Raw genomic sequence first — 15,494 nt, forward strand, 5'->3', positions numbered from 1 at the left:
AGTTCCTTGTTTGAAAACTTTATTCTCAAATAATAGATACATAGTTTATACCTTCATTACTTTTAGATAACATACTACACAGCAAAATTTTATAATTGATAGGAATTTGAATATGTAGCTAAAAACAGAATAGCTGAATTCTAGTTGAATTTATTCTTTCAAAATTAAAAAAAACTTACCAAGAAAACGATTTAAATTAATTAAGAATCAGCACAAATGGCACTATTTCAAGTAACTTGGATAATTTTTTATTGTTGTTTTCCGAATTATATGGATACAGAAATATATACTATTCTATAACGAAGAAGAATATGCTATAACTATTACAATTCTGTATGTTCTGAATTCATATTTATTCACTGGAATGACGAAAGCAATGTTGACTTCACTTTAATTCGTAATGAATTGAAGACAGAAGAAATGCATTTTACCTTAATACACACATCTGTAACAGTATCCGAAATCGGAAGTCATCAGTAGCAAGTTTGTTGATAATAGAAATTATAAATTATTGAGGAATTTTTCTTCAAATGTTTGGCGTGTTCTGTTCCTGAAAGATTTACTAATATTTTGGAGATTTTTTTCAAGTTCTTCGGCCTTTTCCTTAGGGAAATTTTGTTTCTTATTTGCTGCTAAAAAATGGCGTCTGATTCAGTCAATGACTTTTGTGGAACTAAATGAAAACGTGATAAATTAATGTCCGATATTTACAGGCTCCCGCTAGACGGCGTACTCGAGCGTTGCGATCGCGAATGCCATTTTCATAATTAGTGTAGAATGCGATTGCTAAAAATATGCTTAAGTTGACCTGATGGTCGAGAATTGCAAACTCAGAGGAGTAGATATAAAAATAACATATTCACATGAAATCGTAATTTAATGTGACAATCGAGAAACAACCTTAAATGTGGAGCTAAGTTTTAATTTTAAACAAACGAGGTATTGTTAATTCGCGATCGCAACGAACTATAGGGGGCGTTGTTGTATGAGACGCTTACCTGCGATTTCCATATGAACCGTCATTCAGTTACTCTGGAGACGTCGTTAATGTAGCGTGTAGCATTGCAACGTTCCTTCTTTAATGTGGCTTATTAAATTTAAAAAAGAAAAACGCTTGATCTTCTTTCTTGTACAACCGAAAACAAAATGGTATCTCTTTTTATTAGAGAAGGAATATCCAAAACACATCGGAAAAATATTTGTACATTAACAGAAAAAAATATGTATATTCTTATAAGAGTTAAAACCTAATGCCCGAGAAATAGTATTACTAAATTTAATGATATAACATGAAAGGCCCATTTAAACTTTACATTCTATAGTTTTAAGAATCATATTAGTTCAAAAATTAAAATGAACAAAAAGTATACATAAGCCTCATAATTTTATGAAATTTAATTTTGTAAACAACGTTTTTTGACAACAATTTTTATCACAAAATTTCAAGTTTCAATAAAAATCATTATTTAGAAACTAAGAAACGTAAAATAAAGAATGCTGACGAAACAAAAACAAAAAAAAAACAATTCTTTTTTGTCGCCATTTTTAGTGCTACGAATATTCGTCTTTGGGATTTGCCAAAAACAAAACAAGATGCAATTTTATTTTTTCAGGAGGGAAATATTTTACCGAAAAAACGAAAATGTACCAATTCCCACAACATAAAACTTTTTCTTGGTAAACGTACGTTTTGGAAATGTTATTTCATTTGGAATCTTATTCATCAGAGTTCATATGGCGATATGATTGTTTTGAATCTATGCTAAACTCTATATCGGCTCATTTTCCACCGAAATCCGATTAACTATTTTGATTTTAAATAAAGTGTTTTATTTTATGAATTGTCGCAAAAATTTTTAGTTTAGATTGGCGGCACTTAAAAACTGCCAAATCTGTAGCGGCGGTGGCGTTAATAAGTAAGTACCGAATTTTTATTCCATACTTTTCTGAATCATATTATTTCAAACATTGGAATATACAAGAAGTATACATAAACACATAATGTTATACCATTTAATTTTTCAAAAGTGTTTTGAGAACAATTTTTATCAAAAAATTATAAACTAAAAAACGGAAAATAAAGAATTCTTAGGATAAAAAAAACGATTTTAAGAATTCTTAACATTGAAATAAAAACTTTCATATTGTTTCTTTTTTTATTATTCTTATAGTTCTTAATCAGACGTAAAAAACCATTCTGTAGAGAACCATCATCAAATGAAAAAAAATATTTACAAGCAAATTTTTTATTGTAAAAATCATTGCACTTACCTGATTTATGATTCCCGGAGAATTCCAAAATGGTAAGTTCCTTGTTTGAAAACTTTATTCTCAAATAATAGATACATAGTTTATACCTTCATTACTTTTAGATAACATACTACACAGCAAAATTTTATAATTGATATGAATTTGAATATGTAGCTAAAAACAGAATAGCTGAATTCTAGTTGAACTTATTCTTTCAAAATTAAAAAAAACTTACCAAGAAAACGATTTAAATTAATTAAGAATCAGCACAAATGGCACTATTTCAAGTAACTTGGATAATTTTTTATTGTTGTTTTCCGAATTATATGGATACAGAAATATATACTATTCTATAACGAAGAAGAATATGCTATAACTATTACAATTCTGTATGTTCTGAATTCATATTTATTCACTGGAATGACGAAAGCAATGTTGACTTCACTTTAATTCGTAATGAATTGAAGACAGAAGAAATGCATTTTACCTTAATACACACATCTGTAACAGTATCCGAAATCGGAAGTCATCAGTTGCAAGTTTGTTGATAATAGAAATTAAAAATTATTGAGGAATTTTTCTTCAAATGTTTGGCGTGTTCTGTTCCTGAAAGATTTACTAATGTTCTGGAGATTTTTTTCAAGTTCTTCGGCCTTTTCCTTAGGGAAATTTTGTTTCTTATTTGCTGCTAAAAAATGGCGTCTGATTCAGTCAATGACTTTGATGGAACTAAATGAAAACGTGATAAATTAATGTCCGATATTTACAGGCTCCCGCTAGACGGCGTACTCGAGCGTTGCGATCGCGAATACATTTCATTACGTTGACTATTTGTTAATTATTTGTTAAAAAATTTTCGCCAGGAAATGTTCTTCCTAATTATTATCTGCTTATTTGAGTATCATATCATTTCGAACCCAGGGTTCAATACATTGCACAATAGTTGGTACAATTTTATCAAACAAAATATATTTTGAAATTATTTTTCTTGTTGGGTAAGCCTTTATAAAACTATTGTTTAAGTAAAAATACAATTGTATTTACCGTTGTTGGTCGAAGATTTTTGATGACAAAGAAAACTTACGTAAGAAAAATAGGAAACTGGCTTCGAGTGAACTTTTGAATAGTTTTATGCTGTATAAATATATTATTTGAATGAAGTGGAATTTGTTTCATGATTAAAAGATGAAAAATACACTGCAAATACATCGTACGATTTTCAAAAAATGATAAAAATTAAAATTTATCATTTTTTATATAAAAAATGCTTAAACATATTTAAAAAATAAGTAAGTTAAATTAATTAAATTTTTTAAATTTTTTTATTTTATTTATTTATGAGTTTGCTTTATTCTGAGCTACATATTTGTAGGTAAAGAATCGCATTTATGAGTTTCCTTTCTTCCAAGTTACATAGTTCTAAGAAAAAAATAGCATTTATGAGTTTGCTTTTTTTCTAAGCTACATATTTCTAAGTTAAAAATCGCATTTATGAGCTTACTTTTTTCTAAGCTACATATTTCCACGTAAAAAATGGCATTTATAAATTTACTGTCTTCAAAGCTACTTATTTCCAAGTAAATCGCATTCACGAGTTTACTTTCTTCTAAGCTACATATTTCTAAGTAAAAAATCAAATTTCCTGCCATTATTTAAATTTTGGGTCACAGGTGAACATATAAATATGCAAATCCACAAGTCGCAGAAAACCGCGTATTCTTCCTCAAAAACACTTTCCGCCTTTGCACCGGAAAGCATAAAATGATAAGTATTAAGAATAAAATTTCTCGATGAGCATTTTGTAACGATTTCTTCCTGTTTGACAGCTTCTTAACAGTTACGCCAACAAAGATGATATCAAGTGCCATATAACACGGACAGCGTGCAGACAATTGGCGCCGTGGCGAGCTTTCATCGAGAACAAAAAGAAATTGAAATAAATTCATTAAAAAGAAGAACAGGAGAGAGGGTGGGTAGGAAGGAATCTTAAATAATTCACCTAAAAACCATGTGCCTTATTTAGGCATATAAAAGGAGCTGTGACCTTACCTGTTGCGTTGTTATGACATGTCATTAAAAAGTGTACTGCGATTTGGAATCCCTGTGGTGAGGCTTAAGCTTTGTAGAAAATGACTTTGTTTTTTTCCCGATGACAAAATGTTAAAAACATCAACTTAGGTGACTTACAGTTTCTCCACCACCCCCCAACTACAACAGGTATTGCGCAATTTGTAGCGACATTAAAATCACGATGGGGTAATGATAGATGTTTATCTTGTTTTTTTGCGCACTCAAGATTCAGGAAATAGGAACTGAGCAGTACTGGCATAATCTGCAAAACAAAAGTAATTATAATAATAAAATTGTTGTTTTTCGACATTCCAGATTTTGGGAATAGGAACTAACCATAGAGTTAATCAGCAATAGAAAGTAATTATAATAATAAAATTGTTGCTTTTCGACATTTTAGATTCCGGGAATAGGAACTGAACATAGTACAGGCATAATCCGCACAACAAAAGTAATTATAATAATAAAATTGTTGTTTTTCAACATTCTAGATTCCGGAAATAGAAACTGAGCATAGTGCAGGTATAATCTGCAAAACAAAAATAACTATAATAATAAAATTGTTGTTTTTCGACATTCTAGATTTTAGAAATAGGAACTAGCGATAGTGCAGGAATAATCCGCAATAGACAGTAATTATAATAATAAAGTTGTTGATTTTCGACTTTCCAGATTCCGGAAATAACTGATCATAGTAGGTATAATTTGCAAAATAAAAGTAATTATAATAATAAAATTGTTGTTTCTCGGCATTCTAGATTCCGGAAGTAGGAACTGAGCAGAACTGTTACAATCCACAAAATAAAAGTAACTATAACAATAAACAAAGCGTTATACCCTTAATAACTTTTTACCTAATTAACGGAATTCATAGAATTATTCATTGAATGTGAACACTATTTATAAATTATCACATTGGAGTCGCGATGGCTCAAGAAATAGAGCGTTCGCCTTCTAATGAGGTAACCCAGGTTCGAATCCTAGTGATGAATACGAATTCTGCACCCGGCTCACACCGATGACAGAGCTGACGGAAAATCTCAGTGGTTGACGTATCATGGGTTAGAGTCCCCTTGCCGTTAATCTAACCGTGAGAGCTTTTCGTGGTTTTCCTCTCCATGAAATGCAAATGTGGGTTAGTTCTACTGAAAAAGTCTTCCGAGAAGGCAAATTTTTCCCAATACTTGATCTCGGAGTTCCCTTGACTTCAAGATCGGGTTCAAAATTATAAGACTACGGAGTTCAACATTAGTAGTCTTAAACTTAAAATAATTTAACTCCTAAAATAATTTAAGTTAATTAAGCTCAAATATTTTAAATAAATACTAATTTAGTGCGATTATCTTTTAAGGAAAAGTTTTGTCATAAATCCCAAATAGTAACACTATTTAATAAAAAAATCAAATTACTTAATACTGCTAATGACAATAAAAGTAAATATTTCAAACTCTGTTTTAAACTTTTTTTAAGATAATTTGAAATTCGTCCAAGTTCTGACATTTTTAATAATTATTAATTTAGTGCTATTATTCTTTAAGGAAAAACTTTATCATAAAACTCAAAAAGGAGTCCTACTTGTTACATGTTTAATAAAAAATTATAATTCTATTAATAACAATAAACGTGTTTTAAACCCCGGTAAAACTCTGTTGTTGCTGTTGATGTAGGTAGACTATTAAGGCAAGTATTACGATTGTTCTTGTTTTCCAGTGGCGCCATCTATGGCCAAGAGTTCGACTTTTGCTGCACCCATTTGTACCACTCGTTCATAGGGCGGAAGCCATTCATACATCCATTCATCCACAAATGCGTAATTTTGATTTGAACCAGAGAACAATCATCTCCAATTCAGTACCCCCAGAGGTATAATTTGGTATGGGAATATGGAGGACTTTGTGAACCGACAGGTTTAACGTGTACCAGTAAGAATTTACTACACAGGGAGTCTTCGGCTGACTGGATTCGAGCTCCCTTTCTCATGAACGTGAGTCCAGCGCCCTGCCAACTAGGCTATCCCGGTCCCAATGATGAAACTCCGTTTTAAACACTTTTAAAATAATTTGAAATAATTTGTCCAAGTTCAAGTCATTTTTAATAATTATTAATTTGGTGCCAATATCCTTTAAGGAAAAACTTTGCAAGGCATTCCAAGAAGGAGATTTAAAAAAAAAAAAAAAGAAGTCTGATTCTCAGCCTTGAGTAATAATAATGACACGTTTTTTCATCCGAACTAAATACCACTTTTAAAAAAAAGGAAAAAATTGTTTAGAAATATATATATATATATATATCTAGTGGATGATGATTTACGAAACATTGATCTCCAGAACTCAGCGGTATGGAATGAAGATCTAAATTGATTTCTCTACAGATTTCAAATACGTCATTTCAATTAGTATCGCAAAAAAATAGATACATAGAAGTGATCAGCGGGAGGTCATTTTCAGCCTGACATATTTCCGACAAATTTGATGGCATTGTTCGCCGTGAATCAAGAGGCACGGTACGTAAAAACCTCTGAACATCCTGCTAGTGATACTCAGTTTCTCAACTGTAAGTCTCGTTCTCAACATTGTAACGAACAAACTAGGAAATAAATTCGATTTTTTTATTTTTAAAGTGACTAGTATGATGGCACATTAGAGTACGTGCTCGGGTTTGAAAATATTTATCATGAACCGTTTATTATTTTTGATGATGGTGTAGCACTGCGGTGCTCAAACCTTTTTTTTTTTTCGTGTGTCCAAGGACCACATTTTATTTTTTTTAATACACTCTGGGTGGGCCACACTTTAATGATTAATCATTTGTTGCGTCAAAGTTTAGTAGTAAATGTAGAAATAAGTGGCGAAAAAAACTACAATTTGAAATTATAAATTTCGGTATTATAGACAAATCATGTTTTTAACAACCCAGAATCTTCTTTTATTCTTTTGTCAAAGAGGAAAATAAGTCAACCAATATATTCTAGCGATTCTCGAACTCTTTTTTTTTTTCTCAACGATTAGGCCTCAGTTCATATTCGCTTCTCAATTCACAACTTAATTCACAACAATTAGAAATTGATTCTCATGTTAGGATTGAGGGAAGCTAAAATAGAGACATAAAAAATCGATACTAAAATAGATTACACGACCGGAAAAACTATTTTAACGTTTAACATTATAATCCTAATTATTAAATATTAAAATGCACTATTGTATATTATTACCTTATTAAGTATCTGCCTTACATTAAATATTATTCCTTTAAATACAAAACAAGAGTCAACTGATGGATATACAATTGCCCAAACATGAGTTATATTAGTATATTTGCAACCATAATAATAATATAATCGAATAATAATATAAATAGTAAAATAAATAATTAAAGGATATACAAAATGTGTAACGATAGGACTAATAAAATGAGTAATAACAGAACTGATAAAACTAAATAAGAAGATAAAAAAATAAATAATGATATAATTGATAAAATAAATAGCAGGATTGGTTAAATAAAAGTAATAGTGTTGATAAATTAATAACAATATATAGGATTGATAAAATAAATAACAATAGAATTTTTAAAGTAAATAATAATGGAAAATGTAAAAAAAAGTAATACCTTTGATAAAATAAAAAACTGTTAGGACTGATTTAAAAAAGAGCTATTTTTCCATTCTTAATCGGTTCACAATCTAGTTAGTCGTGGCTTAGTACAAGTTACAATAGACTCTTATTTTAGGATTGAGCGAAGTTAAAATTGAGATATAAAATATCGATATTTGAGTCGTGTACCCATATTGATTATGTGGCTAGAAAATCTATTTTAAAATGAACATTTTAATGCTCATTATCAAATAATAAAATATGCTAATGTATATTAATACCTTACATAGCATCTGCCTTAAATTGAATAGTATTCTTTTAATTAGAAAAAAAAATATACTGCGGGATGAGCATTTGTCCAAATATAAGAGTTAGATGAGTATATTTCCACCGTAATAACAATTATATAATCAAATAATAATATAACTATTAAAATAAACAATTATAGGATTATATAATACGTAACAATAGGATTAATAAAACAAGTCAAAACAGAACTGATAAAATAAATAATGAAAAAAAAAATGGTAGAATTGATAAAATAAAAATTAATAGTAGAATTGATAAAATAAATAATAATTACTTGGGTGAAATAAGATATAATAGTTTTGATGATAAGAATTAGTAAAACAAGATATAATAGTTTTGAGAAAATAAAACAACAAATAATGTTTATAAAATCAGCAATAATGGGAAAAATAAATAATAATACATATGATAAAATAAATACCGGTCTCAGTTCATATTCGCTTTTTAAACAGTTCACAACTTGTCGTGGCCAAAGGTCAATTTAAAGTTAAAACAGATTCTCTTTCTAGGATTGAGCAAAGCTAAAATAGAGACATAAGAAATTGATACTTTAATATTACTAATATTAATGCTATATTATATTAATGCTATATTATATTAATGCTATATTATATTAATGCTATATTATATTAATGCTATATTATATTAATGCTATATAATATTAATACTCTAGTATATTATTACCTTTTGCAGTACCTGCCTTGTGTTAAATAGTATTCCTTTAAATACAGAAAAAAGTAAACTACGGTAAACTCCAAATTCCATTACCTAAAGAAAATATAGTTCCAATGCCCAGTTAAATTTTTTTTTTACGATTTTGAAACTATGCTAGCTGTAAATGGTTTAAAAAAAAAGAATAATTTTGAATTCATGGTTTTTTAACCATGCTAGTTTTAAACGGCTTCCAAACCGTATAGGTGAAAAATTTCCTTCCCCCTAAACTTAACGATTAATTGGATAGACTGACTGCTGCCACCTATTTTTTACCGTAATTTTTGAATGAAAATTCTAACAAATGTTTGCCGTAAAGTAGTTTGCTATTAGGGATGTTTCTCTGTTTTATTCTGCGTATTCTGTTTTTACGACCAAAATTCAAAAATAAATTCATACCATAATAAAAACTATGCATAAATTTAAAACAACCGTAACGGGTTAAAATTGTATCGTATTAAGTGAAAATTCCATCATTAGACAAAAAATTATTTAGGGTATTTCTTTTTTTTTTTTCAAATTTATTTTGCGTTCTGTGGATACGTTTAATACATTGGCATTAGCTTTCGTTAAAAAATAAAATTCATGTTAATACACAAAAGAATAACTGTACTAGTATAACTTCCTTTTCCAAACTATTTTACTAACTTTCCTAGTTAGAACTATTTATTTAATACTTTGCAAAGTTCAAACTACATATCAGTTTCATTCTCTAATCGACAGAAGAGCCATAAACTAATTATTTAAATTTCATTAGTTATGATTAGTTGATGTTGGTTACGACAGAACGTTAATTAGAAACTGCTAACGTAAATAGTTTATTCGTACAATAATTATTTTCCAGAATGGTAGATTCGTCGTTAAATTTCGCTTATTCCAATCCTGCAATTTATTTAAATTTATAAATTGTTTTTATTTTAACAGAAAAATAAAAGTAAATTCGTAAATTCTAAGTATAGATAATTTAAATTACCGGTGAAAATTACAGTAAAATGAAAATAAAATGAAAATATTCCTCAGCAGTTTGTCCGTCCAATTAACCGTAAAGTTTACAATATTTTACGGTTAAAATTTCTGCGGTGAAATTTTTTTGTCTTTACAGTTTCAAAACCGTTTTCAACTAGTGCGGTTAAAAACCATGAATACAAAACTATACGTTTTAACCATTTACAACGAGCATAGTATCAAAACCATAAGAAGAAATTTAACTGGAATATTGGTGATAAGCTTTTCGTAAAGTAATGGAATTTGGAGTTAGGATAGAGTTGAATTATGTTTTTCTACTGAACCATAGAATGTGATTTAATAAGTTTATCTAGTTGTTTAACTTATCGCAAGAGAGGGGGAATACTAGACATTTTTGTGTTTAAGATCTTTATGGCGATGCCATCTTTGCGTGAATGAGAGTATCGTTTTCTAATAGTCCAGGGTCACAAATAAGGGAGTGGGGGACACTGGAAACGCTTCATGTGTTGAAGAGAATTAGGAAATATTGTGGTGTCAACGCTGAGACTCGAACCCCGTTCTGACGATCACGAGATTGACAGATTAACCCTCTCGGCTATAGTATGTACCCAGCTGCAAAGAACTAAGTTTCTTCATTAGGTGGATCTAGTTGGTGCGAGAAAATTCTGGTTATTTAGCCATATTTGGTGAAAGCAGTTAATAAATCGTTCTTTGCACAATTGACAGTTTGAGTACAATCTCATTAATGGTTATTAGACTTTTTTTTAGCAAGGAAAATTGACAATTAAGTAAATTACCGAACCATTTTTTCCGAAAAATTTCTTAACGTTTCCACGTTTTATGAAGCATTACTCCAGCTAAAACATTGCCAACTAAATAGGGGTGTCATTAGCATTTAGGTATAATAAACATTTTTTATGTTTCAATGATCGGATTTATTAAATTACATTAGTAAATATATTTTACAAATTAATTTTCAAAAAATGAAGAAAAAATAAACAGCTGATCCATAGAATACATAGATTTTTTAATTATTAGAGCTCTTTAATTAGAAAGGAAGGTCACGATATCACATTAAATAGAAACCTGCTTGATTCCGTAATCGATGGAACCATGATTTCCTAAACTTGTTCTACAAATATATTTTGAGCAATGACATGTTTTAGGTCAATTACTTCGTGTAATTGATAAATATATCACTGTTCTTTCATTTTTTTTTCAACACCTCTCTCTTTTTTTTATTTTTTATCTTCAAGGATTAATCAAATAAATTCTTATTTGAGAACTGAAGAAAATGGCGTATTCATGTTCCATTCTTCTTTGAGTCCTATAATTAAAACCCATTAATATTTTATTGGTATTTAAATAATGATATGTTGTTAGTAAATGGAAGATTATTTTAATTTGAAATTAAAAGGGCTTATTAATTAATTAATTTTTTTGGAGATTTGGAAAATTTCTAAAGTTTCGAATATTAATACAATATACATTTTACTGGAAGTATACAAAATGACGACATTGTATGCAATACCTGGCGTTCTTTGACTAAGTGTGAAACATGAGAATTATTAATTACTCTGCTTAAATATTGTATACAATGGCAAAGGCTTTTTACGTTAAGTATGAAATATGAGAATTATTACATACTTTACCTAGACATTGTCTACGAAGACAAAGGCTCTGAAGGATGAACTATTATAATTATTACATACTTTACCTAGATATTGTATGTGTTACCGGCGAAGTTTGAAATCCGGCATTCTATAGAATGCCTAGACATTTTATATAACGCCTAAAACTTGCCGACAATGTATAAAACGATTTATCTTTCACACATTTCCTAGGCATTTTATAGAATGCCTAATTTGAAACCGGCAAAGTATAAAATGCATCTCCGATTCGTTTTTATCCGATCTGATTCGATCAAAAAAACATTTCAAAATTTCATCATCAGTTGAAGCTAATAATATAGGTAAAAACAAATTTTTGTTAGCATTTAAAAAAAAATGATAGCATTATTTCTTTAAAAACTAAACAACTCTCAAAATTTGATTAGATATTTCTGTCCATTTTTAATTGTGAAGCTTATTTTATAATATATCTTTTAACTGCTGAATTGAATCTTGCATAAAATTTAAAATTTCAACTGTAAAATTCCTAATTTTATTTCGATTAAGTTATTTTATTATTATTTTATTTTAAAAACCGTCATAAAGAGTAACATTTAAAAAAATCACATTATTTTTTTAAATTATCACGTGTAAACAGGACGGTTTTCTCATACTTTGCCTAAATAGCATTTGTCATTCTATGGAATGCCTAGGTATTATATACAATACCTAGGAAAAGTAATATGTAATACTTCTCATATCTCATACCTTGCCTAAAAACATCCGGCATTATATACAATGCCTTAGGCATTCTATACAATGCCGGTGTTTCATCATATTTGCAGATAACATATGAATTGATAAAGGCTCTTTATGCGAAGTAGGAAATATGAGAATTATTATTTACTTTACCTAGACCTCGTATACAAGGACAAACATTAATTTTTTAAAATAATTTAGGCAAAGCATGAAATATGAAAATTATTATATACTTTGCTTAGACATTCTATAATGCTAGTTAAGCAAAATATCAATCATGTGAATCACGAAAAAGAAACATCACATTTTTTTTTTAAGGAACAGATGAGAATTTATAGAACAGTACTTTCTTTTTTTAAAAAACCTTGCCATGGAATTGACGACAAATTTTTTCTAAATATTTTTGTTCAATAAATCAGTTTCTTTTAATGAGACACAAATTTAACTTTAATCAACTGATATAGAAAAAAAATATCACTGTAGGGAATACTGAGCAAAAAATTTGCAAAATGATATCATTTTTGATTTTTTTTTAAGAGGATGATTAGAAAAGACTATCATTTAAGTTTAAAATAATTCAAGTGTAAAAGGGTTAAAATAAACTCACTGACTGATAATTATTTATCTTAGCCAATTGTTACGAAACGTTCTTCAAGCTGTTGATTCTTATTGTTAAGGTATACGAGAATTCTGCCTCCCACCATTCTATAAAAAATATTAAAAATTGCTTTCAAATTTAGCATAACTTACGAACTACTTGTGCTAAGAAATCGAAAAAATATTCTTTATCTTATCAAAAAAATATATATTAAAGTGAGATAAAGAACATATTTTTTGAAGACAGACTTTTTTCTTTCATCATTTTCTGATTATTTTATATATTAATATTTTCATTTTCGAATTATAAAATACGATACTTTAACATTAAACCTCAACAACTTATCTAGTTATTCATAAGCAATTCGCATAAAAAATAAGTAAATTTAAATTAAATGAGGTGAATATTGCAGAAAAATAATTCTTTACATTACTACTCACTATTTTGAAGATTTATTGAAAAAAATTGTGTGATTTTAGTTCTCGTTGATTGGTTTAATAAAAACTTCAAATACTTTTTTTTCTAGATCAAGCCATTTCAACAAATCTTCGACCATTCAACTAGATTGGCATTTCTCTTCCCTTATCTCCTAAACCGTAAGAACAAACAGATATATTTTTCAACATCATAAAAGAAATATTGACGGGGAGGAAAACAGTAACGTTGCAAAAGGAATGGATTTTCTTCTGCCGAGTATTTCATCCAAGGCTATTTCAGCTACTGTAAATCTTCAGTACGCCATTCATCTTCGCAAACGATAAGATATTAGATACCCATTGAGTGTTGCCATCGTCTAATTCACAAAAAAACCCAATTGTAATGCGGACTCCTTTGTCTTAAAGCAATGGCGGGCAGCAAACGATATTTATTACAGCATTTCGAATTCCCAGTATCTGAAAATGGAGCAATTATTCACTTTTGGAATGTTGGAAATTCTGATTTGTATGCTATTCCTGAAGTATAACCGTTGTATTTTAGGGTTTTAATCTTCTATAGAATTGTCACAATCTGACTCTGTTTCCATCGCATCATCAACGTAATGAGACTCAGTAACAGTTTGAGATTGGCTTTAAGATTAGCGACAGCATTGAAGTTCAAAGAACAATTTGGAAGGAAAAGAGTTGGTTCTGAAAAATGAAACGGTGGAAAGAAATAATTTTTCACTCTCTAAGTGTCATTGTTTTCTACTGGAATGTGAATATTACTCCCCGCGGACAGTGGTTGTGTCATTCGAAACTATTTTCCATCCTAAGGCATTTTGTACTGAAAATTATTTTGTCCCAAGGACATCTAAATCTCAACTTCTTGTGAAATAGTAAATGATTTTTTCCTTTCAAATAAGAGCGGTTCGTTATTTATGATTATTAGATAAAATTGTAGATTGAGGATTGTACGCCAGTTATTGTAAAAACATATTCAAACTCTTAATTTGCATTTTATATAAGATTTATGTTAAAATTAACTTGCAAATACAGTAATTGAAGTAATTCGAATGCATACTTATCAATACACACTTACATACTTATTGATATAAGTTAAATACACATTACTATACTAATTAATGAAACATTTAGGCACAATAGCTTATAATGACTTCCTGAAGTTTTCTTTCCGTTTTTAGCATTAGAATTGCATAGAAATTACAGAAACCAAATTGAATTATGTGTCATAAGAAAATTCAATCACTACGGTAAAGAGCAAAAACATTGACGCATCTTTGAGATCTTTAACTGTCTTCTTTCCTACTTTTTCAAGTTTATTTTTAGTTTTTTCCTTAAATTTTTTATGGGACTGAGATCAGGGAATGAAGCAGGCCACTTTAAAATGTATGTTCCATTATCATCCATTCGTTTTGTGGTTTGTCTTGAAGTGTGAGAACTAGCATTGTTTTGCTGTAACAGAAAGCCGTCAGGTAAAGGGTTTCCATTGTGGGAAGGCTGGAAAAATAAACAACTTAAAAAATAAAAATGCTGTTGCCAGCCATAGAATTTTTTGAAAGTTAACTTAGAGATGACAAACAAAACGATGTTAACAAAATGACGTAGAAAGCGCAACTAGATCAAAATTATACAAGCGCAACTAGATCAAAATTATGATACCTGATCGCTTGACGTAACAGATAGCATCGTCTTTAGTGCACTCTGACTACAACATGAGTTTGTATCGTCAAAAAGAGCTCTCTAAATAAGAGTCTCTCACAAATATTTTGAATACATTTTAATCTACTCGTTTGTTTTGTTAAATTTTGTGTTTCGATATTTTTTTGTGTTTCCTTATTTGACTTTTCGGTTTTCGGTGCAGATTTTTGCCTGCCGTTGGGAGAGGTTTTAATAATCTCTCCAAAAGGTTTTCGACACTAAATCTGTGGAAAAAATTACGTGCCTCCCAAAACTGGTCATAAATGGAGATGGTCGCTACATAGAGGTGGCCTTTCCTGGAGGTTTCACTGTATATCTTTAAACAAAAAATATTGATTTATATTGAGTAAATAAGTTCAGTAGTTTAGTTCCCTTATAATATCCTTTGTATACAAAATAAAATGGGTGACAAGAATATTAAAAAAGTAAAACTTTAAAAATTTCAATTATTTTGCTCAGTACTAGAATACAATAATCAAAGTAAGTTTCA

The 15,494-nt window shown here is 29.2% G+C and overlaps 1 long non-coding RNA gene across 1 annotated transcript in view; it reads left to right on the forward strand.

Moving 5' to 3' along the window:
• LOC139426776 (uncharacterized) overlaps nucleotides 1–14,204 on the forward strand; it is a 32,265-nt gene extending 18,061 nt beyond the window's left edge. Inside the window, exon 2 of the long non-coding RNA XR_011637987.2 lies at nucleotides 13,393–14,204. This is a non-coding gene — a long non-coding RNA (uncharacterized LOC139426776). The remainder of the gene's footprint in view (nucleotides 1–13,392) is intronic.
• Nucleotides 14,205–15,494: the final 1,290 nt, after the last annotated feature.

The sequence above is a fragment of the Parasteatoda tepidariorum genome, chromosome 9 (assembly GCF_982258835.1).
Source record: "Parasteatoda tepidariorum strain Cologne lab strain chromosome 9, Ptep-v5.0, whole genome shotgun sequence".
NCBI lineage: Eukaryota > Metazoa > Arthropoda > Arachnida > Araneae > Theridiidae > Parasteatoda > Parasteatoda tepidariorum.